The 26274-nt window shown below is 39.5% G+C and overlaps 1 protein-coding gene across 3 annotated transcripts in view; it reads right to left on the bottom strand.

Annotated features, from left to right (window-relative positions):
- SGMS2 (sphingomyelin synthase 2) overlaps positions 1-26274 on the bottom strand; it is an 82513-nt gene that overhangs the window by 35247 nt on the left and 20992 nt on the right. The gene's annotated exons all lie outside the window — the stretch shown is intronic.

Below are 26274 nucleotides of genomic sequence, written 5' to 3' on the forward strand. Positions count from 1 at the left end.
TCCTCTCAGCTTCTAACTCCCTCCTCTGCTCACTGACAATCACTCTAGGTCCTATCCATTTTAATCCTCCTCCCATCACCTTAACTCTGCTTTCTCCAGCTTAGTTCAGGTCAGGAACATCCTGACTTACACAGGGCAGGATATCAATAGCCACAACAAATTTTAAATGGATTAAATCCATCCACCAAAAAGATACGTAAAAAATTATTTTTCAAATGAAAAGAAAGCTGATATAGTGCTGGGAGCATCAGGCACCACTTGTATTTTGTACTATTAGAGTGAAAAGTGAAAACATTGAGAGAAGGGTTCCCTAAGAAGATATAAACTCAAGGGGCACCTGGGTGGCTCAGTCGGTTAAGTGTCTGACTTCAGCTCAGGTCACGGTCCTGTGGGTTTGTGAGTTGGAGGCCTGCTTCCAGCTCTGCGCTGACAGCTTAGAGCCTGGAGCCTGCTTCTGACTCTGTGTCTCCCTCTCTCTCTGCCCCTCCCCTGCTTGCACTCTCTTTCTTTCAAAAATAAATAAACATTAAAAAAAACTAAATGGAGACTCAGGGAAAGGGGACACTGGGCTCTGTAACCTCACTGGGCCAGGAGTACTGTACTTGACAATTCATTTCTGGGTCCAAAAATTGTAGCAGGAAAGGTTTTTGGAGGAAATGACATTGACACTCTGAGACCTGACACATGAGAGGCAGGTATGTAAGCAAGAGGGTGAGGGTAAGGGTGAAGAGGCTGCTAAAAAATCCCACTCTATGTAAAGGCCTGATAAGAGGGGATATTGCAAGTAAAGGGAACAGAAGTTAAGTAAATATTGCTGGGAGCACAGGATTTAGGGAAAGGGAAAAACTCATCCCAAGAACAGAGCCTATAAAAGGAAGGCAGAGGCCAGATTACAAAGGTCCTTGTAAGCAATGTCAAATGTCAGGACACAACACCCTCTAAGAAGCAGTCTTGGACAAAAAACTGAGATAACTGAGGAAAGGTGACCTGACTGGGTATTTATTATTATGGAAATTATGTTAATTTTGTTTAGAAGGAACAATGGCAGTAAGGTGTTTGGTTTGTTCTAAAGAGACCCTTTATCTTAAAGAGGCATACTGAAATAGGTACAGATGGATGATGAGATATTGGGATTGCTTCAAAAAAATCCAGGGGTGGGGGGGGATGATGAAAAAGATTTCCTGTGACAGTTGTTGTAGCTGATAAGGTTCACCACACGGTTGTCTCTACTTTCACTATAACTGCTTGAAATGGTCTATTGTTAAGTTTTTTTTAAAGTCAAAATAAGCAATGGATTTTGGCCACAGAGAGCCATCTAAGGGCTTTAAAAAAGCCAGTAAAGCAGGAAATGGGCTGGGAACAAAACCAGAGAGAGAGAGGGACAGCTGCTCAAATGGTCAGTGGTCAGTCCTTCCCCACAGTGACTGTGCTGCTTCAGTTTCTTCTTGGGGAAGATTGTTTGTGACTTTATACCTTTTTTTTTTTAATGTTTATTATTTATTTAGTTTTGAGAGAGAAAGAGAGAGCGCAAGCAAGGGACGGGCAGAGAGAGGGAGACACAGGATCTCCCCAAGTCTCCAGTTAAAAACAAGTGCCTATTTATAACTTCGGGCTTGTTAGAAACTAACCTTCCCTTCTGGGGTCTTTTGTGTCTGACATTTTCACAGTATGGTTACTATTCTTTACATCTGCCTGTTGACCTATGTATTCATGCATAATTACTACACAAACCTCTTATAAATGGTGTTCTATAGATGCAAATCAGATTTTGCTTCAAAATTTGCCAATTGTAAGAAAATCCAGAGCATTTTAATTAAACATTCTATGTGATAATCAGAAAGCCTTTCAAATGTGAATTACATACTTAGTCAATATCTGGGTGTCATAAAGAAAGCTTTTATTGGGAAAAGTATTTTACAAATACGTATTTTAAACAATTTTATCAACATTATGATCATGCAAAGCTAGCTGGGATTTACCCCTATTATGCTAGATTCTCTCTGCCAAGAAAATAAATAACTATTTAATTAATAGTTTAGTTAATGCTAGGTTGGAATATTTAAGTGTTGAAAATTTTTTGAATTTGTATCCTATTAATGATTTAAATTTATATAGTGCAGACTTAAGACTAAGAGCGGTAGCTAACACTTATGTAGTATTTATTATTGTCCCAAGACTATTCTAATTGCTTTACTTATTTAATCTTCACAACTCCAAGATCGGTATTATTATTACCCATATTTTACAAATGAGCACATAGAAGTTAAGTGAATTAGCCAAGGTCACCAGCTACTAAGTAGTGGAGCCAGCATTTGGTACTTACATGGTTCTAATTTAGTATGTCATTTTGCCACTTTTTGAGAAAAAACATCTACAAATGAGCACACGGCTTCGGCAAAGAAAAGGAAATGCGAACCCCTACCAAATCTGAAGAGCCAACCATAGAGATAGTAGGTTCTCATAGCCAGATCTCCTCTGCCGCTTCCTCTTGACACAGAGTAAAAATGTTCCAGAGTCAAAGGGGAAGACCTGACATTTCCTTTATAGCTGTGACTCCCACGCTCGGTCAACTCACCTCCTCCAACTTTTTCTTTTTTTTTTTCTTTTCCCCCAAGTAGGCTTCACATCCAGCATGGAGCCCAGTGCAGGGGTTTGAACTCATGACCTTGAGATCAAGACCTGAGCTGAGATCAAGAGTCAGATGCTCAACCATCTGTGCCTCCCCCCCAACTTTTTCATTTATATTCTCTTTTAGATACAGGGGACAGAAATGCTCCAGGAAAGCAGAACCAGGTCAGGTTTAGTTTGTTGTGCTAAGGGTGGAGAAGGGCCATGCATTTTATCTGTGCTGTGTACTATACTGAAAAAAAAGAAGTACATTACAATGCACAGTCTCAGGGAGACCATGCAGACACATCTTCAACTAGAGGAACTCTGCTTTTCTATTTTGGAGGGGTAACCCAAAATCTCATCTGAAACCTGGGTTCTGTGGCTAAAATTTTAAAAAGTAATGGTACCATGGCAAGGTCCTGGATCAGAATAGACCAGAATCCTTATCTCTATATATTTGGTCACAAATAAGCCATGACTAATCCTGGGTACATAATTTAGCAATGTTGGGTTTCAGTTTCATTTAATAGAGTCCCATTATTTTATTTCTAAGACTGTTTGCCACATTAAAAAAATATATCATCCCAGAGCACCTGGGTGGCTCAGTCAGTTGAGGGTCCGATTCCTGGTTCAGTTCAGGTCATGATCTCATGTTTGGAGAGATTGAGTCCCACATCAGGGGGACTGATAGCACAGATCCTGCTTGAGATTCTCTCTCTCTCCCTCTCTCTCTCTCTCTCTCTCTCTGTCCCTCCCCAGCATGTGTGCGCGTATGCACGCTCTCTCTCAAAATACATAAACGCACTTAAAAAATATATCCCATAAAAAGAAAGCAAAGATGCATTATCAATTTCAACAAAGACAGCTAAAAGAAGGCAAACAAAAGTCCCATTTCTCACATAAAGAAGTAGGGTAAGGTAACTTATGGATAAAGAATGAACTAGCCATCGGATGCTCTAGGTAATTCCTCTTAGAGGTCAAAACACCACCATGAGATTGGTCCTATGAGCGAGAAATTGATTCTGTCAAAGATATAAAAATGTTTGATATTTTAATTAGCTTGATATAGATAATTTATGGGTAACAGTCCATAGGGGTTTATTAAGATAATGAACAATAAAAGTTTACTCAACAACCACAAACCCTACAACATGTCCTTGATAATATCAGAAGCAAATTAAATACAAGTTGAACTTACATGGTAATTAATATCTTAGAATCCTAAAGTCCAGGTTCTAATCCTGACTCTACCACTTGATAAGAAGTGAAGCAATCTCTTTGGTCCTCAGTTCCTTCTGCCTTACCTCTCTGACATTCTCAAATAAGGAACTATGCCAAATGATTGGCCATTGGCATATTACAATAAAAATATGGTTTATCTTTGTTCCTTATGATAAGAAATAATATTTGTCAATATATGCCACATGAAAAGGGAAATAAATTCATGGAAGAAACATCCATTAGGTTCCATTCACTACTTAGCTGTCTAAATGGAGTAAGAAGTCTACAGCGGGGTGGGGGTGGGGGCTGATGCCAATTAAATAAGATCTCAACAAAGAGCTCCTGATTTCAGGTTAATTAAAGAAGAAATAAGACATCAAAACTGAAGAAAATAACTTTATAAGATTGTAGTGAAAGGTCACATCACATAGAACAAATGATGGTTAAATTAGATGCAAGGTAAAGAACACAAAGTTATTGGGTGAGCTCAGAGGCCAATACCAAAAGATGCAAAAGAACCAAGTATTATGCTTTATTATACCAATTGACCATTATATGGATGCAGATCCAAAATTAAGAAATAATATAATACAAGTTAGTGTAAACTATATAGTGTTAAGCCAGGAACAGTTCTAAAATATTTAACATTGAGAAGTAAAAATATCCCAAGTAACTTGAAAAAGTATATCTTGATTTAAAGAGCTAAACTATTCTACCAGCATTAATAGAATGTCTGTTTAAAGGCAGACAACTTACAATATCAAGTAAGACTAGACTTCTCTGGTAATGGATTAGCAATCATTGATTTGATTTTTTTTTTTTTTCTGGTTAGCAGACTATTATTTCAGTGTTAACCTCAGACATCACACACATACACACCCACAACCATACACACAGACACATACAGACAGAAAACACACACACACTGAACCAAATATTGGACATGCAGAGGGTCACGTATTAGAGCTTTTCTTTCTCTCTTTCTTTCTTTCTTTCTTTCTTTCTCTCTCTTTCTCTTTCTCTTTCTCTTTCTCTTTTTCTTATGTTAATTTCTTTTTGAGGGAGAAAGAGAGAGAAAGAAGAGGGCGTGTGTGTGAGCCAGCGGGACAGGGGCAGAGACTGAAAGGAGGGCAGAGGATCTGAAGCAGGCTCCATGCTGACAGCACAGAGCCCAATGTGGGGTTTGAACTCATGAACCATGAGATCATGACCTGAGCCAAAGTGGGACATTTAACCAATTGAGCCACCCAGGCGCCCCACATATTAGAGCTTTCTTAATTAAAATATCAAAGTCCTCCCTCAAATTTTAAAATAAAGTGAGCTCCATCAAAGTTTTTGAACCATCTGAAGCATGATTTATGGCTTCTATTTTTGAAAATAAGTTATATACGCTCAGTAATCTTTTATGAATGGTGAATACAGTTTTCCACCAAGTAACAAAGATTCCTGATGAAGACTGAAAATCTAAATTAGTAGAAAAAACTCTAGGTTCGTTATAAAGCCAAGCTTAAAAACATTTCCCCAAATCAACATTCTACACTCAGGAAGTTATTCAAGGTATGAGACTGCATATAAAATGGATTCTACCGTTCAGTGCTAAATTTCATGAGCACTACTGTGGCTTCAAGAAAAGTCAGAAAATTTTAGAGTTAAATAGGCATGTCTCCTACTTTTTATAGAGATCCAAAAGTTAACCTTAAGTCACTAGGCTGTTGTTTTGGTAACACATCTTTATAGTTGCTGAATAAAATGGTGTTAGTTACTTAGGTGTACCGTTGGCCAGGGCATTGAAATAATTTTAATGAATGAATATGGCTAGCCTTTGAGATAATCCTGAGAGCCACCCCCCCACCCCCACCCCAATCCCTTTCATCCTGTTGATTTTATGGCAGATCCTTCCTTGGGAAACACTCCCACCTGACAGAACCAGAGAGAGCCTCTCTACAAGTTCAGGAAGAAGAAAGGTTCCTATCTCACAACTCCCTCACAGCACTGCTGAATCGCTACAGATGATCGAACATCATCCAGGCACTGCTGTCCCACTAGGCCAAAGGGCAGCAACATATTCTCAACAGAGTCTGGTAACACTCTGTTTTCCTTCAAGGAATAAATTCAAGGGAAGTTAGAACTCTTCAGAGATGTAATTGGGATTAATGCCATGGCTTCCTCCCCTTACAGAAGCTCCTCCCATTTCTTTAGTCTAGTTCTGGAGGGTTTGCAGTTTGCACCTACTTCAGGTTATCTCTGCTGGGGTGGGAGGTTCAAGGGCAGTCCACTTCTGCCTTGTGGCAGTATGGCTGGCCACCAACCAAGTACCTGGCTTCTAGAGCATTAGAGTGGCCGTGAATGAATGTATCAGCTCACACACTCAAAGACACCAGATCTATCTCCCTGTTCTCCAAAGAACCTCCTAAAGGAGTCAATAACGTGTCTGCATAATTAGGATTTCCATACATGCTACAAAGCCCAAAAATTTCACCCAACTTATGATGCTTTACTTAGTGTGACTGCAATCCTTATTATAATGTATCTTATATAAGGGGGACATAGCATAAGGTATAAGAAATAGAACACAAAAACTCGTGTATGTTGCTTCAGAACATTATAGATGCCTCAGAACCCCACAAGGAACCTCTGTGATTATATTCCCCTCTCCCTGCATAATCCTGATGTAGGTTTTCAATATATAAATAACTTTCAAAGTACATAATGCTGAAAACCGTTGGAGAACTTTCTTAAAGGATGCTATAATTATAATTTTTATTAATTGCAGCTCTCAAAATGATAAAAGCATAAATGATTCCTTAAAAGTTCTCCTTGGGGCACCTGGATGGCTTAGTCGGTTAAGCATTCGACTTCGCCTCAGGTCATGATCTCACCGTTCATTCGTGAGTTCGAGCCCCATGTCGGGCTCTGTGCTGACAGCTCAGAGCCTGGAGCCTGCTGTGGATTCTGTGTCTCCCTCTTTCTCTGCCCCTTCCCTGCTCATGCGCTGTCTCTCCCTCTCTCTCAAACATTAAAAAAACATTTTTTTAAAGAAAAATAAAGTAAAATAAAAGTTCTCCTTTTTGGGTTTTCCTTCATTCCTTCACAATTCTGCCCCTGCCCCTTAGGGAGTTGTCTAGAGGATGGGAAGCACGGTAACACTCACCAGAGCTTATGATAATAGACACTGGTGCTCCCCAAATATTAATGTTAATAATATTTAGTGTTATTACCACATGTGCCTGTTAACATGCACACCCACTTTGTGGGGTAGGTACCATTATCACCTCCATCTGTGGCATGAGGAAGTGAAACCCAGAAATCTAGCACGTGGCCCAGAAGATTTGAATCCAAGTAATCTGGCTCCAGAGTCCATGCTCTTCTTAGCCACTACGCTATGTTGTGATTCTCTGAGATTTTGGTCTATTTCCACAATTAGGAATGTGCTATTTTTTTCCTTAAGAGAAACGGATTTCCTTCCTCATGAATCCTTCTGGGGAGAGAGATCTCATCTTTCCCTCCTCCACCCTTCCTCCCCAGTTACCATGCAGGTAACAGTCTGTTTGCCCGTTGAGGTGATTTCCTTTCAAATATTAGCCAGCCCCACCTTCTAACCCACAGCTTTGAGCTCTAGGTCATCTGATGGCTTCAGTGCCTGTGTGAATGTTTATCCCACTCCCCAGTGACTTATAAGAGGGACATTTCCTGGAAATATTGTAGATGGACATTTCACTATGGTGAGGTGTCCAGAGTGTCTGAATCACTCCTGTTGCCTAGTAACCTGTTTGTGTTTGGCAGGAGGAAGGTGACTCACACACAGGTACACTCAGACCCAGGGCAGATATTTATTCAGCATGACCTCCTCCCAGCCCTAGACGGTTGATTTCATGTTTAACCTTGACACTGTTCCTTCTCACATGCCGCTGTTAGTATAGGCCCCTTCAATTCTCTCCAAGTCAGGGAATTCAAAATATAGTATGCTGTGCATAGAATCAACAGATCCTTTATAGCTGAAATACAGGCTACATTATTTTCCCTACTGAGTTCTAAAGGAAAAAGTTCAAGACAAAAGTAATTACAAAATTCTTACATGTAAAAGTGAATTGAAATTATATGCAGTCGTGGAAGTTACACGCCATCCCTTTGAGAATTTAGTCCTTTCATGAATTCAGTTAATATAACATATTCCTAAACAGCGATGAATCACTAATTTTGACCTCATACTTAAGAATGTTTTCAGGAAAATAGAGTTGACTCATTTGGTGGGCCACATTCTAGGCCAAAAAAACTTTTACACTTACACACATACCTGTCTTTATTACCTGAAAGAATGGATGACCAAATATAAGTAGCATCAGACTTGAAGGGATTTACTTTCAAACAGAATATGAATATATGGAGAGGTTATAGCGGGCCTACGGTCACCTCACTGATCTTTGCCTTCAAATTTAAGTTAGCATGCATGCTTTAGCCAAAACGCTCCAGAATAAAACACTCTGGACTTGCACTTCATGTAAATTCTCTAGCAGTTATTACTATTCCCCTAATATCTTACAGACCCACCATTTCTCCTAGTGATTTCTATTTATTAAATATTCAAAGGAGGAAAAGTGGCTTCAAAAAAGACACACACATACACATATACCAGACTGTGGGGGTTTTTTTGGTCCTTCTTTTCAGCCATGCCTGCTATAGACATGGAGAGTAAGACCTAAGAGTGTACCTAAATGGCACCTCTAACCTTGATGGGAAAGTCCTGAATCCTAAATTTATTGGACTTATGGACATATTGCTTATAGACTGAAGGGTACAAATGTAGTTTAGGAAGTTTTCTTTTTTCTTCCCTGCACTAAGTAATATTCATCCTAACAAAGGGGTTCCAGTATGCCTGGTATCTATAAGTACTATTAAAATCTAATACAGGATATAAATTTTATTTTGTTCTCGATAGGTATAAAAGGGATACATAAATGTACTTGGCAAAGATTTTCATCTTAAACATATGTTAAAACTTTTCTCCAAAAATTTTCTCCAAAACTTTTTTGAAAGGCATATTTTAGGGAAAAAAATCTTTCCATATCTAAAAACTTCTTGAAGTCTGCCAAACTCCATGGCAGGCTTAAGAAAAAGATGCCTTCATTATCCAGAACTGGCTAATTGGTTACAATTACTACTGGCAAGCAATATGGGGATAAATTGCTCTCCAAAGTATTTTGAAGTCCTTAACCATGCCTAAAGCAGGTTCGCCCAATTTGAGGTTCATAGTTGATAAGTGAACCTGCTGGAGCCCACATGTTTGGGCTTGTGCATATAACCAGGGATAGAGAGTAAGCTCTGTTCTTCAGAGTCCCAAAATGGAGCTATGCTTGGGAAATGAAAGTGCCAGCAGAAAGCTTAGGATTTAAGCTCATGAATTTGTTGCTGACCATCTGCTTCATGCAAGTTTCAGTCACAAAAGAACTTTCATTAGCATCAAGTGAACCAGACAGACATTGTCCCTGCCTTTACAGAGCTTGCTGTCAGAAAAACAAGTAACTATAACATAGGGAGAAGACTCTAGGAACACCTTGCAAAGGTATACCCCTTAGTTTGGAAAGATCAGGTAAGGCTTCCTGGAAGAAAGGGCCTCTCAACTCAGATCTGAAAAGTGAAGAAAAATCAGGCAAGGTGGGGTGGGGTTATTTAAGGCAGAGAAATAGTATATGCAAAGGCCTTCAGGAACAAAGGAGAATGTGGTTGGTATGGATGGGAACAGAAGGAAAGTCAGCTTGGCTGAAATGGAGAAAGGCAGGCTCCTGAAGAACCTGATAAGACCTTTTTATGATATTTGGATTTTGCCCCAGGATGATGGGATCAGGGACACGCTCAGTTTTGTAATTTATGAGGATCCCACTTAGGATTCCTGACACTTAGAAACCAAGGAGATGAGCATTTCTTACACTCAGCAGAAAATGAATAGGTCACTCCTCTACCCAAGGGTGAATGTATGAGATTCTTCATGTAACCTGTTTCCTGTAGAGCCAGTGAGATGTTACCATGTGACCTGGAAAGCAGAGTGGCTAAGCGCTCAGCCTGTGGAAAGGACTCAGATTCAAATTCTAATTCTATCACATTCTACCCAATACTTAACTTTGGGCAAGTCCTTAAACCCTCTGTCTCCGAGTGGACTTAAAAGTAGCTACCTCATACCGTTGCTGTGTAAATGGTATGAGGCACTATACGTGGCCAAGAGCAGCAGCTGCCACGATGTCATTCAATCTTGGTCACTGTCATCAAACACATGCCAGTCAACCAACTGCAAGCATTAAGAACCATTGCTGTAGACTACATTTAATATTTTTAAACACTATAAACACTTTTCTTTAGAAGCCATCTATTGAAGAAAAGTAGCTTACACAAATACTGTACTTCTTTCTGTTTAACACTTATCAGTTTCCCATTTGAATATTTAAAATTTAAAGTGGGATGCTAAAGTTGTACGATTATTCAAAAATAAGCTTTATTTCCATCTTTGGGCCTTATGTCTATTTGGACAAAGATCCGCTGTCCTAAGCAAAGTTTCCAGGACGATTTGCAGATAAGCTTCAGAACTTCAGAATCAGAGCATAGTTAGAAATCACACTGCCTAACTATACTTCTATGGCCATGAGTCCAAAGGAATTTGAGTAAATCCATTTATTTAATAATCAAATTATAGAAAATTAAAGCAAAAGGTGTTGAAGCCTAAATGTAGACATTGGGAAGACCAAAGAACCAGTTGTGGATTCACCATTAAATGTCTAACCCTCTGATATCAGCCGCCTTCTTGCTGCCTCCATTTGTTAGATGTAAATGCTAAATCAGTGTTCAGAAATCTGAGGAATTCTACATTTTACAAGAGAACACAGACTACGAGTCAAGCTATAATGCCGAAGGTCGATTAACTGCATGCTAACAATATTTGTGTCACTCACCACGAACACCTCAGACAGAGTATTAAAGTCTTTTAGAGCTGATTGAGCTATAGTGCAAGACCACTTCCAGTTCAGTGATTCACTAGGAGGACTCCCAGGACCCTGCCTATAGTTCTACTCATGGCTATGATTTGTTACAGCATGAGGCTAGAGAGTCAGCAAAGGGAGAAGGCACATGGGATGAAGTCCAGAGGTGATCAGCAGCAAGCTTCCAAGGGTCCTCTCCCACTGGTATCACACAGGTTGTGCTTAATTGCCTGGCACTGACTGAGTTGTGACAATACCTGTGAAATATCATCTACCAGGGAAGCTCATTAGTGACCCAGTGTCTGGGATTTTTACTGGGGCTGGTCATAGAGAAACCTGCTGTTGGGCATGTACCCAAATTCCACACTCCTGGAATGCAAGTGGGTATTCAACAGAAACTGCACTGTTTGCACAGTTTAGGCACAGTGAGCCACGCTAACGAGGGAATGATGGGAACCCTCCCCAAATCTGTTCCCAGACGCCAGTCAAGGGGCCAAGGGTGCAAGCAGGCCTCTAGGGAGAGCAGTCTCTCCATCTGATTTCAATTAGCAATATAAGACCAAATTATAGGAGAAAGGTCTCACTCTTAGCAGGTCACCTAGGCACATCGTGAGCCTGAGAAGCACTTTTATCCTATATACTTTCAGTATTTAAAATGTAGCATTTTTAATGTAGACAACCATGATCTTAAATTACGTAACGGAAGATTTAAGACAGCCTTTTGTACAATAAAAAAAAAAAGCTGAATTCTAGTCCTATTTACTTTTCTGAGCATCTTTTTTTACAAAATACTACTGAAAAATCTGAACAAATAGTGTTCCTAAATTGAAGCTACTCTCAGAAACCATTTAGCCTACCAGATTGGCAATAAAATCCAGACCCAGATAACAGGTACCCTTCACAAGTTTCTAGTAGGGATGTGAATAAGAAAAACTCCCTATGGCAGGCAATCTGACAAGATATCTTATGAAAATTATACATACACCTTATGACCTGCAGTTCTGCTTTGCAAATTATATGCTCTGGAATATAATTGTGTACACGCAGAATAACCTATGTACAAAGTTATTTACTGTGGCATTGTTTAAGAGCAAAGGACTGGCCACAACCCAAGTGTCCATCAATAGGTCACTATTTAAATTGTGGTACATCCATACAATGGACTACTCTGTAACTGTTGAGGGGAGAAAAAAAAAAAAAAAAAGAACGAGGAAGCTCTTTTAGTACTGATTTGTTAAACCCTCCTACATATGTTAGGAGAAAAACATACATTGTACAGAAGTACAGTTTACTATCTTTTACTTTATGAAAAGGGCAAATATGAAACCATATTCATATTGTCTGTGTATGCAGAAACTCGGGAAGGATGCATGGGCCTCTAATAACAGGCTGGGAGAGGGTAGTGGAGGCACAATTGGGGCAGAATCTGTGAACCTGAAAAAAATATATTAAAATGACACCCTTGACATGTAACCCTTCTGTCTTTTCTAAGTCCAGGTCATATCCCTTGGCACCTTTTTCCATGCGTGTGTTTTTTTAATAGGCTTCTGTATTTCTGCAGTGGTTAAACTAGAACATAAGATTGCTTTATCTTCTTTTCCAAATCTGGTTCCCGCTCTCTCCTTTGCATCTTGAGTCTGCCTGCCATCTTGAAGGGGGTCTCCCCAGGACAGCTGACAGTGAATTAAGTTCTCTATGCCTCCCTTTGAACATATGCCTGCTGAGGAAATTTGGGAGCTTCTTAAAAGCTCAATTTCTGAAAGCAGGGATTTTGTTTTGTACACTGCCTTATTTGCAACACTGAACAGAGCGCCTGGCACACAGAAATTGCTCAGTAAGTATTTGTTGAATAAATGAATTCTTTTCTTCATCTAGCTTCAATGGAACAGACACTACCAGACAAAGAGGGAGATATCATCGGGGTCAAATATTTAGAAATAGTTGTCATGCCCAGTATTGGCTCTATATAGGCATTCTAATCCTAGCAACATTCCTAGGATTATTTTGAATTTTACAGAAGACAAACAAGCCTATAGAATGCTGTGCTGAACGAGGACTCTTAAATATTCATAAAAATTTATTTTTAATTAACTTGGGATTATAAGGCCTTGGAGTCCATCTCAGGGCTGAAGTCTTTTTAGGCAAACACCACACTAATTAGTAATGATAAAAAAAAGAATGGCTAAAAGAACCAATGAACCCCCAATCGTAAGGTGCCTGCCCACAAGCAGCATAGAGAAAATATTTTGCATTAAAAATGTTACTGCTCTTTTTAGTTAGAAATAAAATTCTCCTTCAAATTAAATTCAAATCAGTCTAGACAGTGAACTGAATTGCACAATGTCAATCCTAAAAGAGAAAGTTTCCTCCTCAGTGAGTCCAGAAGGGGTATGACTACCATGCCTTTCTAACCTTGGTTTCAATGACTATAAAAACCAAATAACTCTGCTAGTAGTAATTTCAGTAATGTGGCTAAATAGGTGCACACCTGACTGATGTTCCTTTGAAGCATTTTCTTAATGCATGGTTGAGGTGGTTCCTGAGTGCTGTCTTTTGGCCATTAGTAATGCAGAGAGATTAGGAGGTTTTGGTGCTCCCTCTATCTCTTACTGTCATTTAAGGCAACAATCCAATGAGTGAGGAAACATGCCAGCACCTGGATCAGCATGAACTCTAAGACTTTCCTGAGGACATTCTCAGTTAAGGCATTAATGGAATGTTTTAACTGGAAAGGGAAGACAGAGAAGTTTCAGGACAACTGGTAGGTAACCAACCGTCAGCTGATGCAAATTGTACTTATGATCTCGCACCAGGAAGCACTGAACCTACTGTTTGCAAATGGTAGCACGCTGAGCCCCACCCTGGTTCATGCAGCAGGCAACACCCGAGGTCTCATAGCAGATCCTTTCTGCGAAGAGTGGTATAGAGCAGAGGCTGACAGCTCTAAAAGGACGGGAAGAGTGAGAGGTTCAATAAGAAAGATGCTTTGTTGTTATGTTTTGTTGGTTTTCTGGGGATGGAGGCGAAATAAAGAGCTAATACTGTCCTCCTGGAAGAGTCACCAGGAGAACACGGACTCTAACAGGTACCAGCATTTCAGGAGGAGAAATGCAACTCTTGGCCAGTCATTCCCCTGACATTTAATACCTGCCAGACCCTGTTCAGAGGTGGAGCAATGAAGGTGGGCAGATTCCTGTCCCTTGTGATGCTCACATGGAAATGTGCCAACAAACACATAGATAAACAAGAAGACTGTGATAAATGCCACTGAGAGAAGTCAATCAGAATCACAGCAAGGTTGGTGTGGCTCATTTAGAGCAAGTGGTCAGGGATGCAGAGGATGCTATTTAAGACAGTAATTGTCAGGGAGGAGGGGGTTGGGCAGCCAAGGAAGAAGAGCACTCCAGGCCAAAGGAGCAGTTGGTACAAAAGCCCTGAGGCAGGAATGAGCCAGGCGGTTTAAAGACTGGAAAGTCATGCATGCAATGCTGAAGCACTATGATCAGAGTAGGACCAAAGCACAGTGGAGGACAGAGGCCAGGTCACCGAGGGTTTTACGGGCCAGGTGGAGGGACTGCCTACACACAGGGCAAAGTAAGCATCCAGGAACCCCAGGCTGCTCGGGGGTGCACACTTGGTCACTTCCACACAAAATGGTGGAAGACTCTCTTTGAAATACATACAGCTGCTGCAACCTTTTCATGGATTTTTTAAATAGACTGTAACTGTTTATAACTTGGTATTCATGACATAGTAATATATTTGGCTTGCAGATTTTTTTTTCAATTACATAGCTAACATGGTGCCTTTCATCTAGTCAAACTTAAAATACGTCCTCTTATTGGGGCGCCTGGGTGGATCAGTCTGTTAAGCCTCCGACTTCAGTTCAGGTCACAATCTAACGGGTCCTGAGTTCGAGCTCCACACCAGGCTCCATGCTGGTGGTGTGGAGCCCGCTTGGGATTTCTCTCTCCTCCTCTCTCTCTCTGCCCCTCCCCCACCTGCTCATGCATGCTCTCACTCAAAAATAAATTAAAAAAAAAAAGTGCCCCCTTGTCAAAAAGAAGAATGGGTAAAGAGGGGGTGGATGGCAGAATGCAAATTCATGGTTACTATTCCAAAAACTCTTATGTACACATGCTAATGTAGTAGCATGTTAAGACACAGTTTTAAAAAATGCCACCAAAGTTTATGATTTACTGTAATTTGAAATATACGTACTATGCATGACTTCCTAAAGGAATAAAGTAAATGATATAACTTACAAAAGAAAATGCTACTATAAGAAGAGTAATGTAGAATCAGAGTGAGGTAGATCCAGACCAGGGGTTCTTGGTCACAAGGTAGAGTGGAAGAGGGAGAGGTATTGCCTGTGACTGAATATTGTCGCACCTGCTCCTGGTAAGCAATCACTGTTAAGGTAGCAAAGCTGGGAGGTGGGGGTGGCTTATGAACAAGGGCTCTGACACCTAACTTCACAATCAGCACTTGTGTGACTCTAGAAATGATACTTAACCTCTCTGTGCCTCAGTTTCCTGGTCTACAAGTGGGATAGCAACAGTACTAACTCCATGGGGTCTCTAAGAGGATTGAAGGAATTCATATTTATGGAGCTCAGAAATAGCACCTGGCATATTGTGTACTACTGTTAAATAACTAAAATAGAGATGAGGTAACAGAATGTACCAAGTCCTACAATGTGACAAAAGCTCATGCCGAGCTGGGCTGTGTGTTAGGTTCTCACTTCCTTTGTACAAGGAAGAGAGAAGAAACAAAATTTTCTAAACTCAGAGAGACAGCGTATGGATCGCCATACCTGCATGTGTTGGGACAAAGTGGGGAGCCGTGTTTCATTCCCCAGAGGACCAAAGCTTTTCTTGACCTTTAGCTCAAGAAATACACTCACTGCGGGTCTCTACACAGGAGGCCAGCCATAAGCAATAACGCAGACCAGGGAGACCATCGTCTGATGTCATATGATGGTTTTCCAGGATATCCCTCCATACATTCCAAAGCAGAACTCTCTAGAGTTTCTTTGGTAGGAAGCCAAGGCAACATGATACAGATAAGCTGCTCTGACGGTCTGGTTCGTTTCAGGGATACACCTGCATCAGAAATGCATCCTTTACTTCCATTTCCTTGAGCCATGCTTCTGATAAGAGCTGAGGAGGAGACTGCTCCAGATTTGTAAAACAAATTCTCCAACATCAGGAGATGGACAAAATGCAGCCATATTAAAAAAAAAAAAAAAAAAAAAAAAAAAAAAGAAACCTTAAGTAACCTGATGCATTGAAAGCGACTTTCCCTAGAAGCATCTGGTTTTAAGTCTAATGGACTTGAGAGCTGTTGTCTGGCAAAGAACAGCCATAATCATCTCAGGGGATTAAACAATTTAAGAGAATATTCCTTTTGTCATAGTCATCTCAGGCTCTACCTGGCAGTAAAACATGGAGATTTTCCAAACGACAAAAGCCACTGTGGTTAAGGCACATTTCATTGTGATGTAAGTTGGAATGTAAAATATCAGCTGAAAAAAAGAGAAGTTTTTATTTAAAAAATTAGTTATTAGAAAACCTTAGCTAGAAAAGGACCTTTGTCCCTTCAGATATTCCCACACCTCACGTGCAATCTATGGTGCCACTGAACTATCCCCCAAGTCCTATGGATAAGACTGTATCCCAGTGGTTTGTCAACCTTTTTCAACCCATCAGGCAAAGTATGTTGTTTTTAAGGCTAGTTGTTTAAGCATTTTTCTTCAGTTGGCATAGTGTTAATCTTCAAATTGTTAACTATGGCAACGTATTTTCCTTTTAATATTGTCAAAGCCACCAAAGAAAGCAGAAATAGATACATTCACGTGCAATTCACAGGCAAGGAAGCAGAGCAAGAGAGGATGTGTATAACTTATCCCTACGCACCCTTGGACAAGCATCATTTCCTCCAAGAAGGCTTTCTTGATTCTTCCAGACTGGATTGTGGCCCTGTTCACCAACTCCACATTACTCTATTCTTTTTCTCCATCGTAACAGTGGTAATTTTAATTATGCAGTAAATTGTTAGTAAAGATTTACTTGTCTCTTTTCTGTAAACTCTATGAGGGAAGGGACCATATCTGCCAGGTTTTCTGCTGTCCCTGGCACACAGTCAATGACTATTTGTTCACAGCCTAACTCGCTCTTTGTAAGACAGTCAGCTATGATCCTGAAGAGTCCCATGCAAGCTACTTGCAAATCAGATAATTAGGGAAGTCACTGAAGTAATCCTATAAAGGGTGGGGCGGGGTGACGACAGGAAAATATTTTAATATTATAAAACCGACAAATTTGATGCCTTGAATATTTTCAGAAGCAGAATCCGTGGATGTTCATATGGCAGATATGAGTGAGAGAGGGAAGGAGAAAAGGAGGGGCAGGAACGACCCACCAATTCAGATGGGTGCTTTAAGAGTAAAATTGTGTTATGAGAACTCAAATAGGGTTTTCTAATTATAGACCCTTAAATTTAAAATATCTTGAAAGGTCACTCTGTACTTCCCTCTGCCTAATACAGGCTGCATTCAAAACATCCCAGAAATAGGAGTCAAATTTTTTTAAGGCTAGAGAGGTTGAACAACAGATTAAAAAGCCCTGTGTCTTGCAATCTCTGCTTTCTACAGTTTTTCTGTTAGGTCTTCCGTGAAGAAATGATTGCCAATCTAGTCCTTTCCTTCATGACACAAAGGTGTTATTGTTACAGCTGAACTCCTAAACTCCTTCGAGTAAAAGTCCTAAGAAATGACAAGACGGTCACAACAGTGAAACTTTAAGAAATGCTTTCATATCTTCTGCAACAACAACAAAAAATAACCCCTTTATACTTTAATATTGAAAGGGAGAAAGTGCCGGGGCTCCTGGGTGGCTCAGTTGGTTAAGTAGCCAACTTTGGCTCAGGTCATGATCTCGCGGTTTGTGAGTTCGAGCCCCACACTGGGCTCTGCGCTGACAGCTGGGAGCCTACAGCCTGCTTCAGATTGTGTCTCCCTCTCTCTCTGCCCCTCCCCTCCCCTGCTTATGCTCATGCTCGCTCTCTCTCTCTCTCTCTCTCTCTCTCTCTCTCAGAAATAAATATTTAAAAAACATTTTAAAGAAAGTAAAGTGTCTAACCTTATTGGTGAGCAAAGCAACCCAAATCAAAAAGTGAGATACCACGTTTTTACATATTGAATTGGCTAAAAAACAAAACCCAATTCATCAAACTCCTCTCCAGGACCACTGTAAAATACATTTCTTATATTTTACAAACACCCTAAGAATGTGAGCCAAGATTTAGCTCTGAGCTTCTAAGAACATTAACAACAGTAAAAAGCTGATAATAACTAAGTGTCCAACAATAGGGGATTGCTTAAACTGTGGTGGATGGACACGTGGAATTCTGAAATATACTTCCTTACTGTGTTTAATGGGGAGGGACAAGAGGTTCAGGAGCATTCATGAGGACACAACAATAATATGTATATGACCCTATCTATCCTATAAAGTGGCATGTGTAAACATAAATGCAACAGGTGATAGATTTAGGTGTGATTTAAAATTTCCTTCTTATCCAGGTTTAAGTTTTTCTAAAATAAACATGAGTTATTATTATAATTACAAAGTTAAAAAGAAAAGATGAGGCTAAATCTCCCAACACAAACTTCCAAATATCAGTTACCATATTAACAGTCTCTTAAAAAAAACCCAACAACCATTTATCATAAGCACAAAGTCTGTTTAATATCATTATGTACTAAGGATAAAAATAATAAACCCGAGTTTTCATTTTGGTCACTGTGCGTGGGGTAAGCAAATAAAAATACTCTGTCCTGGAAACTTAAAAGTTTTCTTTATAGCAAGATGCCATTTGTGGTAATGTACCACTGGGTAGCAAAGAGGTCAGCCTCTCTGGTTAAATATGGCATAATTATATAGTTCATAAAATTAAAGCAACATGTACATATGTGCTATGATTACTCCTGCTCAAATAAAATCTTGTCTTCTGAAATAAAAATGAAGCTAGAAGTAAAAATGAAATGAGACACGGATAAGCATGAACTAAGATGGAAGCAAATGTGGGAGGAGGCTGTTATTAGAGAGTTCACCTCTGGTCACAGAGAGAGGACTTTGGTTGAAGGCAGAGTAACTCCTCAGGATACACGTAAGCATTACAGCTGAAACCACTGGGATCCTACAGTATACTGTACATACCTAAGGAGGGTAACAGATGGAGCGGACGAGCTACCCCTGAGTCACTCTCCAGCACTAAACCATGCGGACCCTTTGTCTCCTGCTCAGGAAGTCCCCAGATTCCAGTCCATTCCAGTCTTTTAGATCTGCGACCATTTCCCTCCTGTATTTTTCTCTCTCACACTTTTGTTGTCCTTGGTCTTAAGATTTCTAAGGATTGTTTCCTCTAGCTTCTTCACTAGTTATTAGCAGTTTGCTTCTCTTGTGAGAAACTTGTTTGGGGGCACCTGGGTGGCTCAGTCGGTTGAACGTCCGACTTCGGCTCAGCTCATGATCTCGTGGTTTGTGGGGGTTTGAGCCCCGTGTCCGGCTCTGTGCTGATGGCTCAGAGCCTGGAGCCTGCTTCGGATTCTATGTCTCCCTCTCTCTCTCTCTGCCCTTCCCCCACTCATGCTCTGTCTCTCTCTCTCAAAAATAAATAAACATTAAAAAAAATTAAAAACTTGCTTTAAAAAATAATCTAGTTTACCATTGTGCTTCATCACCCATCTTACAGTCTCACCCAACAGGCTTCCAACATTCCTTCAAAGCAATCCCAGGGCAAATTACATTTTGGTATATTTACATAATCCTTATTTCACAGAGCAACATCTTTCAAGGTCTTCTTTTAAGTATTAGATGAAGGATGATGTTCAGAGAACAAAATGAGGGTCAAGAAAGTCAACTCTCAGGGCTCCAAAGAGTTATTTGGTGTCCAAATAGAAGACCAATTAAAGTACCAGGAATAGGGGCGCCTGGGTGGCTCAGTCGGTTAAGTGTCTGACTCTCGGTATTGGTTCAGGTCATGATCTCAGAGCTTTGGGAGTTTGAGCCTTGCATTGGGCTCTGTGTTGGCAGCTTGGAGCCTGCTTGGGGTTCTCTCTCTCTTTGCCCCTCCCCCTACTCATGCTGTCTCTGTCTCTCAAAACAACAAACAAACAACAAAAAAACTTAAAACAAAAAAAGTATCAGGAATAAATGGAAAAGAGGAAGAAGAAAGAAGGAAGTGAAATGAGGGAGGCACACTAATAGAACTTTATGTAACTGAATCTTGAGCAAGACAAAGGAAGATGAAGCAAAGCACCCAGAGGCCTGGCATGATGAACACATTTTGGGGGTAAGGGCTAGAGCTGAGCATCTAGATGTAAACTAGAAGTGCTGAGGGTAGAATCTGAGGCACCACCCAGACTCTAATGGGCTGCCACAAAATGGGATGGTGATGCTGACCAAATACATAAATCTGCCACGTGCTTTTACCTTCAGCTTCTAAATCATGCATGGTCAGAGGTTACACCTCAGGTACAAAAAGCAAGAGCTGAAGGAGTAAACATTAGGAATGTCATTATTCACGACCATGCTTCTCTTTCGCTTTCAGAGTACTATCTACGGGCTTGGACACCTTGGATGTCACTTTGATCTTAGAATATGCCACCTTCAAGAGAAGGATGAGGTTTAGCACATGGAAAAAGAACTCCGAATTCACCCTGCCCCTGTCTCCCTAGAGTGTCTAATGCTTGCTGAAGGGAAAAGCAAAGAATAATTCTTACTTCATCCTTGAAGAAAGGTTTACAGATAGTACATAATCCTAGTTTTTCATCACATTTCTAAACAAACAAAATGTATGAAAGAAATGCACACCTGTGTCCTCTCTCCAGTCAGGGTATACACAGTCACTTTTCATGGTACTTTGGCTAAACTGTAATAGCGTATCAGTGGTGAGCTACTCCTAACTGTCAGCAGTAAGAAATACGATGGACGAAAACAAGAAGCAAAGGGGTTTCCTGGGGGAAGCAGAATAGACAAAGAATATTTCATTACAATGAAGAGACCTGGCTTTCATCTGGATTCTGATATTGCTAATTGTGATCTTTAAAAAGTCACTTGAATAGGTCCAACAGGCAGAAAATCAGTAAGGACATAGTTGAACCCAACAATAAAAACTAATCAACTGGATCAATTGACATATATAGAGGACGTCATCCAATAACAGAATACACATTCTTCTCAAGCTCACATGAACATTCACCAAAATAGACCACATTCTAGGCTATAAAATACACCTTCATAAATTTAAAAGACATAAACAGTGTCTCTTTTCTCAGACCACAATGGAATTCAACTGGAAATCAATAACAGAGAGCTGGAAAATCCCCAAATAGTTGGAGATTAAACAACACACTTCTAATTAACACATGGGTCAATGAAGAAATCAAGAGAAATTTTAAAATATTTTGAACTAAATCAAAATAAAATCACAACTTATCAAAATTTGTGGGATGCATTAAAACCAGTACTTAGAGGGAAATCTATAGAAGTGAATGCATAGATTAGAAGATATAAAATCAATAAGCTAGGCTTATACCTTAAGAACTAGCAAAAAAGGGAGCAAATTCAGTCCTAAGTAAAAGAAAAGAAATAATAAAAATTAGAGCATAAATCAGTGCACTTGAAAAGAAATTAATAAGAAAAATCCATGGAACCAAAAGCTAGTTCTTTGAAAAGATCACTAAATGTAATAAGGCCTCTAGGTAGGCTAAGAACAAGAGGGGCAACATAAATTACTAATATTGGAAATAAAAGAAAGGACATCACTACAGACTTTAAAGGGATGATAAAGCAATACTATGAACAATTCTACACCCTCAAATTTGATAACCTAGGTGAACTGGACCAATTCCTTGAGAGATACAATCTGAGAAAACACACATAAGAAACAGACCACCTGAATAAGAAGCCTACGGGGGGGGGGGGGGGGGTGGGGGGTGGGTGGGGAATAAGAAGCCTATTAAGGGAATTGAATCAATTAATAACATTCCAAAATACAAAACACCTGGCCCAGACAGCATCATGGGTAAACTCTTCCAAATATTTAAGGAAGAAATTCTACCAATTCTCTGCAATGTCTTTTGGAAGACAGAAGCGGAGAGAGTACTTCCTAACTCACTGTATGAGGCCAACATTACCATTATACCAAAACCAGACAAAAACATTAAAAAAGAAAACTACATACCACCAATGTCTCTCATGAACACAGATGAAAAAATGCTCAACAAAATATTAGCAAATTTAATCCAACAATGTATAAAAACAATTATATATCATGACTACAGATTTATACCAGACATGCAAAGCTAATTAAATATTCAAAAATCAATAATGCAACCTATCACATCAAGAGGCTAACAAAGAAAAATCACATCATGTCAATAGATGCAGAAAAGGCATGTGACAAAATCCAGCACCCCATTCATGATAAAAACGCTCAGTTAGCTAAGAGCAGAGGGAAACTTCATCAGCTTGATAAAGAATATCTACCAAAAACCTAACATCATACTCAACGCTGAGGAGCTCTTTACCAACATACTAAAATCCCAGCTAATGCAGGAGGAAAATGACATAAAAAGTAGACTGGGAAGGAAAAAAATTAAACTATCTTTGTTCACAGACCACATGATCTTCTATGCAGAAGATCCAAAAGAACTTACAAAACCCCTGAACTAATAAAAGATTATAGCAAGGTTGTAGTTTACAAGGTTAACATATGAAAGTCAATCACTTTCCCGTACATCCACAATGACCAAGTAGAATTTTAATTTTATAACACAGTACTATTTACATTAGCACTCTCCAAAAAAGAAATACTTAGGAATCAATTTAAGAAAATATGTACAAGAGCTACATGAGAACAACTACAAAACTCTGAAGATATCAAAGAAGTGGAGATATTCCATGTTCAAGCATAACAAGACTCGATTATTGTCAAGATATTAGTTCTTCCCAACCTGAACTACAGATTCAAAGCAACCCCAGTTAAAATCCCAACAAGCTATTTTGTGGATATCAACAAAGTTGATACAGAAAGGCATAACACCCAGAATAGCCAGCTCAATGTTGAAGAAGACTAAAGTCAGAAGACTGACACTATCTGACTTCGAGACTTACTATAAAGCTATAGTAATCCAGACACTGTAGTTTTAGTAAAAGAACAGAAAAACAAGTCAATCGAACAGAATAGAGAGTCCAGAAATAGACCCATCTAAATAAAGTCAACCGATCCTTGACAGAGGAGTGAAGATAATACCTTGGAGCAAAGACAGTCTTTTCAACAAATGGTACTAGAATAACTGCTTGTCATCCACGTGCAAACAAAACAAAAGTCTATATATAGATCCTAGCCATTCATAAAAATTAACTAAAGATGAATCATAGGCTTAAATGTAAGATACAAAACTATAAAATAATAATCCTAAATAGATAACACAGGATAAAAATAATTGACTTTGGGTATAGAGATTTTTAGATACAACCACAAAAGCACAATTCATGAAAGAAATAATTGATAAACTGACTTCACTAAAATTAAAAACTTGTGCTCTGTGAAAGGCAACGTCAAGAGAAGGCAAGCCTCTCAATGGGAGAAAATATTCACAAAAGGGACTGTGATAATAAAATGTTATCTAAAATACACAAAGAGGGGTGCCTGGGTGGCTCAGTCGGTTGAGCATCCGACTCTTGAGTTTGGCTTAGGTCATGATCTCACAGTTCAGGAGATCAAGCCCCACATCGGGCTCTGTACTAGCAGTATGGAGTCTGCTTGGGATTCTCTCTCTCTCTCTCTCTCTCTCTCTCTCTCGCTCTCGCTCTCAATCTCTCTCCTCCCCCCCCCCGTTTCTCTTCTGCCCCTCCCCTACACTCTTTCCCTCTTAAAATAAATAAATAACTTAAACATTTTTTTTAAATAAATAAAATACACAAAGAATCTTAAAACTCAACAATAAGAAAACAACCCAATTCATAAATGTGTAAAAGACCTGAACAGATCTCACCAAGGAAGATATACAGATGGCAAATAAACATCTAAAAAGATGCTTCATATCATATATCACAGAGAAATGCAAATTAAAACAGTGAGATACCACTACGCACCTATTAGAATGGCCAAAATCTGTAACACCAACAAAATTAAATGCCGGTGAAGATAACAGAGTAACAGAAACTCTCATTCACTGGTGGCAGAAATGCAAGATGGTACAGCCACTCTGTAAGACAGTCTGGTGGTTTTACACAAAACTACACATACTTCAATCATATGATCCAGCAATCGCACCACTTGGTATTTACCCAAGGAGTTTAAAAACTTATGTCCACACAAAAACCTGCACACATCAAATATTTATGGCAAGTAATTGCCAAAATTTGAAAGCAACAAAGATGTCTTTCAATAGATGAATGAAAAACTGTGATATACCATAGAATGGAATGTTACTCGGTGATGAAAAGAAATGAGTTATTTCAAGCCATGAAAAGACATGGAGGAACATTCAATGTAAATTGCTAACAAGCCAATCTGAAAAGGCTATCTACTGTATAATTTCAACTATGTGAGATTCTGGAAAAAGCAAAACTCTAGGGGCACTACAAAGATCAGTGAGTGCCAGGAGTTAGGGCAGGGGAATGAAAAGGAGAAGCACTAGGAATTTTTAGGGCAGTGTAACTACTTTATATGATACTGTAATGGTGGATACATGTCATTACACATTTTTCAAAACCCATAGAATGGGTTTATTCTATGCAAAGAGTGAACCCTAATGTAAACTGTGGACTTCAGTTCATAATAATGTATCAATACTGGCTCAACAATTATAACAAATGTATGACACTGAGGCAAGATGTTAATGATAGGGAAAACTGGGGAAGTGGGGACACGGTACATGGAAATTCTGTACTTTCTGTTCAGTCTTTTTGTAAACCAAAAAAGAAAGGCTATTCATTTTTTAAAAGTTCTTCTCAGATTTACCTATAAACTCATTCATATTTAAGACAGCGGTAATTTTTTCAAAAAAAAAATTACTCCAAATACTGCGATTTAAGCTGTAAAGCAACATTCCAACATTAATGGCAGAACAGCCCCAATTATGTCCTTCAAGAACAATGACAATTTGCTCAAATACAACCACTGATCTAAATTTGCCTTATAATTCAAAAGCACTTAAGCCTTCTAAATGTAGAAGGCATTCTAAACACTACTTAATGTTGACGAAACATCTGTGGTCAGGGCAGCATTCCATTTTGTGGTATAACATGTTCAGATGTATAACTCCATCACAGCCCCCACAGGTTTTCATATTCTACATACGTATTCATTCCAACAAACACGAAGGCTATGCTTTGTATACCAAATGGTAGGGCACATCTCATCCCTGCGGAAATTAAAGGCCCCATTCAGTGTGCAGCCTAAACCCATATAGGGAGGGGCTCAGAACAAATCCATAACGTGCCATTTGCAAAACTGTACCCAGATGAAACCACACCTAAGACTTGTTTTGCTTCCAAAATGACACCTAAGACAGCCGAACACTCACTTTAACGGAGCCCTCTAAGTGAAGAGTTTTCTCAAGCTGCTTGCCTCAAGGAACCTTGCTACCAAGAACCTTGCGATCAGTTAAAATGCAGCTGAAATTTGACAACAGAAATAATGGCCAGGTCCAAAAGATATTTTTCTGCCATTTGCAAAATCCCATGTAAGTTGTACACTGTGATTTTAAATGAAAATATCTCAATTTTGGGGTGCCTGGGTGGCTCAGTCAGTTGAGCGTCCAACTTCAGCTCAGGTCATGATCTCACGGTTCGTAAGTTCAAGCCCCACGTCGGACTCTGTGCTGACAGCTCAGAGCCTGGACCCTGCTTCAGATTCTGTGTTTGTGTCTCCCTCTCTCTCTGCCCCTCTCCTGCTTGCACTCTGACTCTATCAAAAATTAAAATAAGAAAAACATTTTTAAAAATCTCAATTTTAATCAGCCTTCTTAAGACTTCTACGAACTACATCTTCAGTTCACAAGTGCACATGAATGCCTTTTGTAAAGAAGCACTTTACTGCACGATGATTTTAGTCTTTAGTCCTAATCCAAAGGGTGTGGGATCTGGGAACCTCTTCCTATGAAAACACCCTTGGGATGGAGGCTGATGCTAAGGAGTCTGGGCCTCAGAGTTCCATTTCCAATGTCCTGTTGCTGGCACACCCTCAGCTTATTACACTTCTCATTGACAACCGCATCCAGGGCAATTCACAGCTGACACCACATTACTTCCACTACTTCCGTTTCCAGACACAATATTTAGAAACTATTAGTAACACTTGTGGTTTATAAACAAATACTTAATAATAAAGCTGGCTCATCAGACAGCTGTATTTGTTAAATTCTGGCTAGGTTTAAAGAGTCAATCCAAAATCTTTGTAA

This window comes from Panthera tigris, chromosome B1 (assembly GCF_018350195.1).
Source record: "Panthera tigris isolate Pti1 chromosome B1, P.tigris_Pti1_mat1.1, whole genome shotgun sequence".
Lineage (NCBI taxonomy): Eukaryota > Metazoa > Chordata > Mammalia > Carnivora > Felidae > Panthera > Panthera tigris.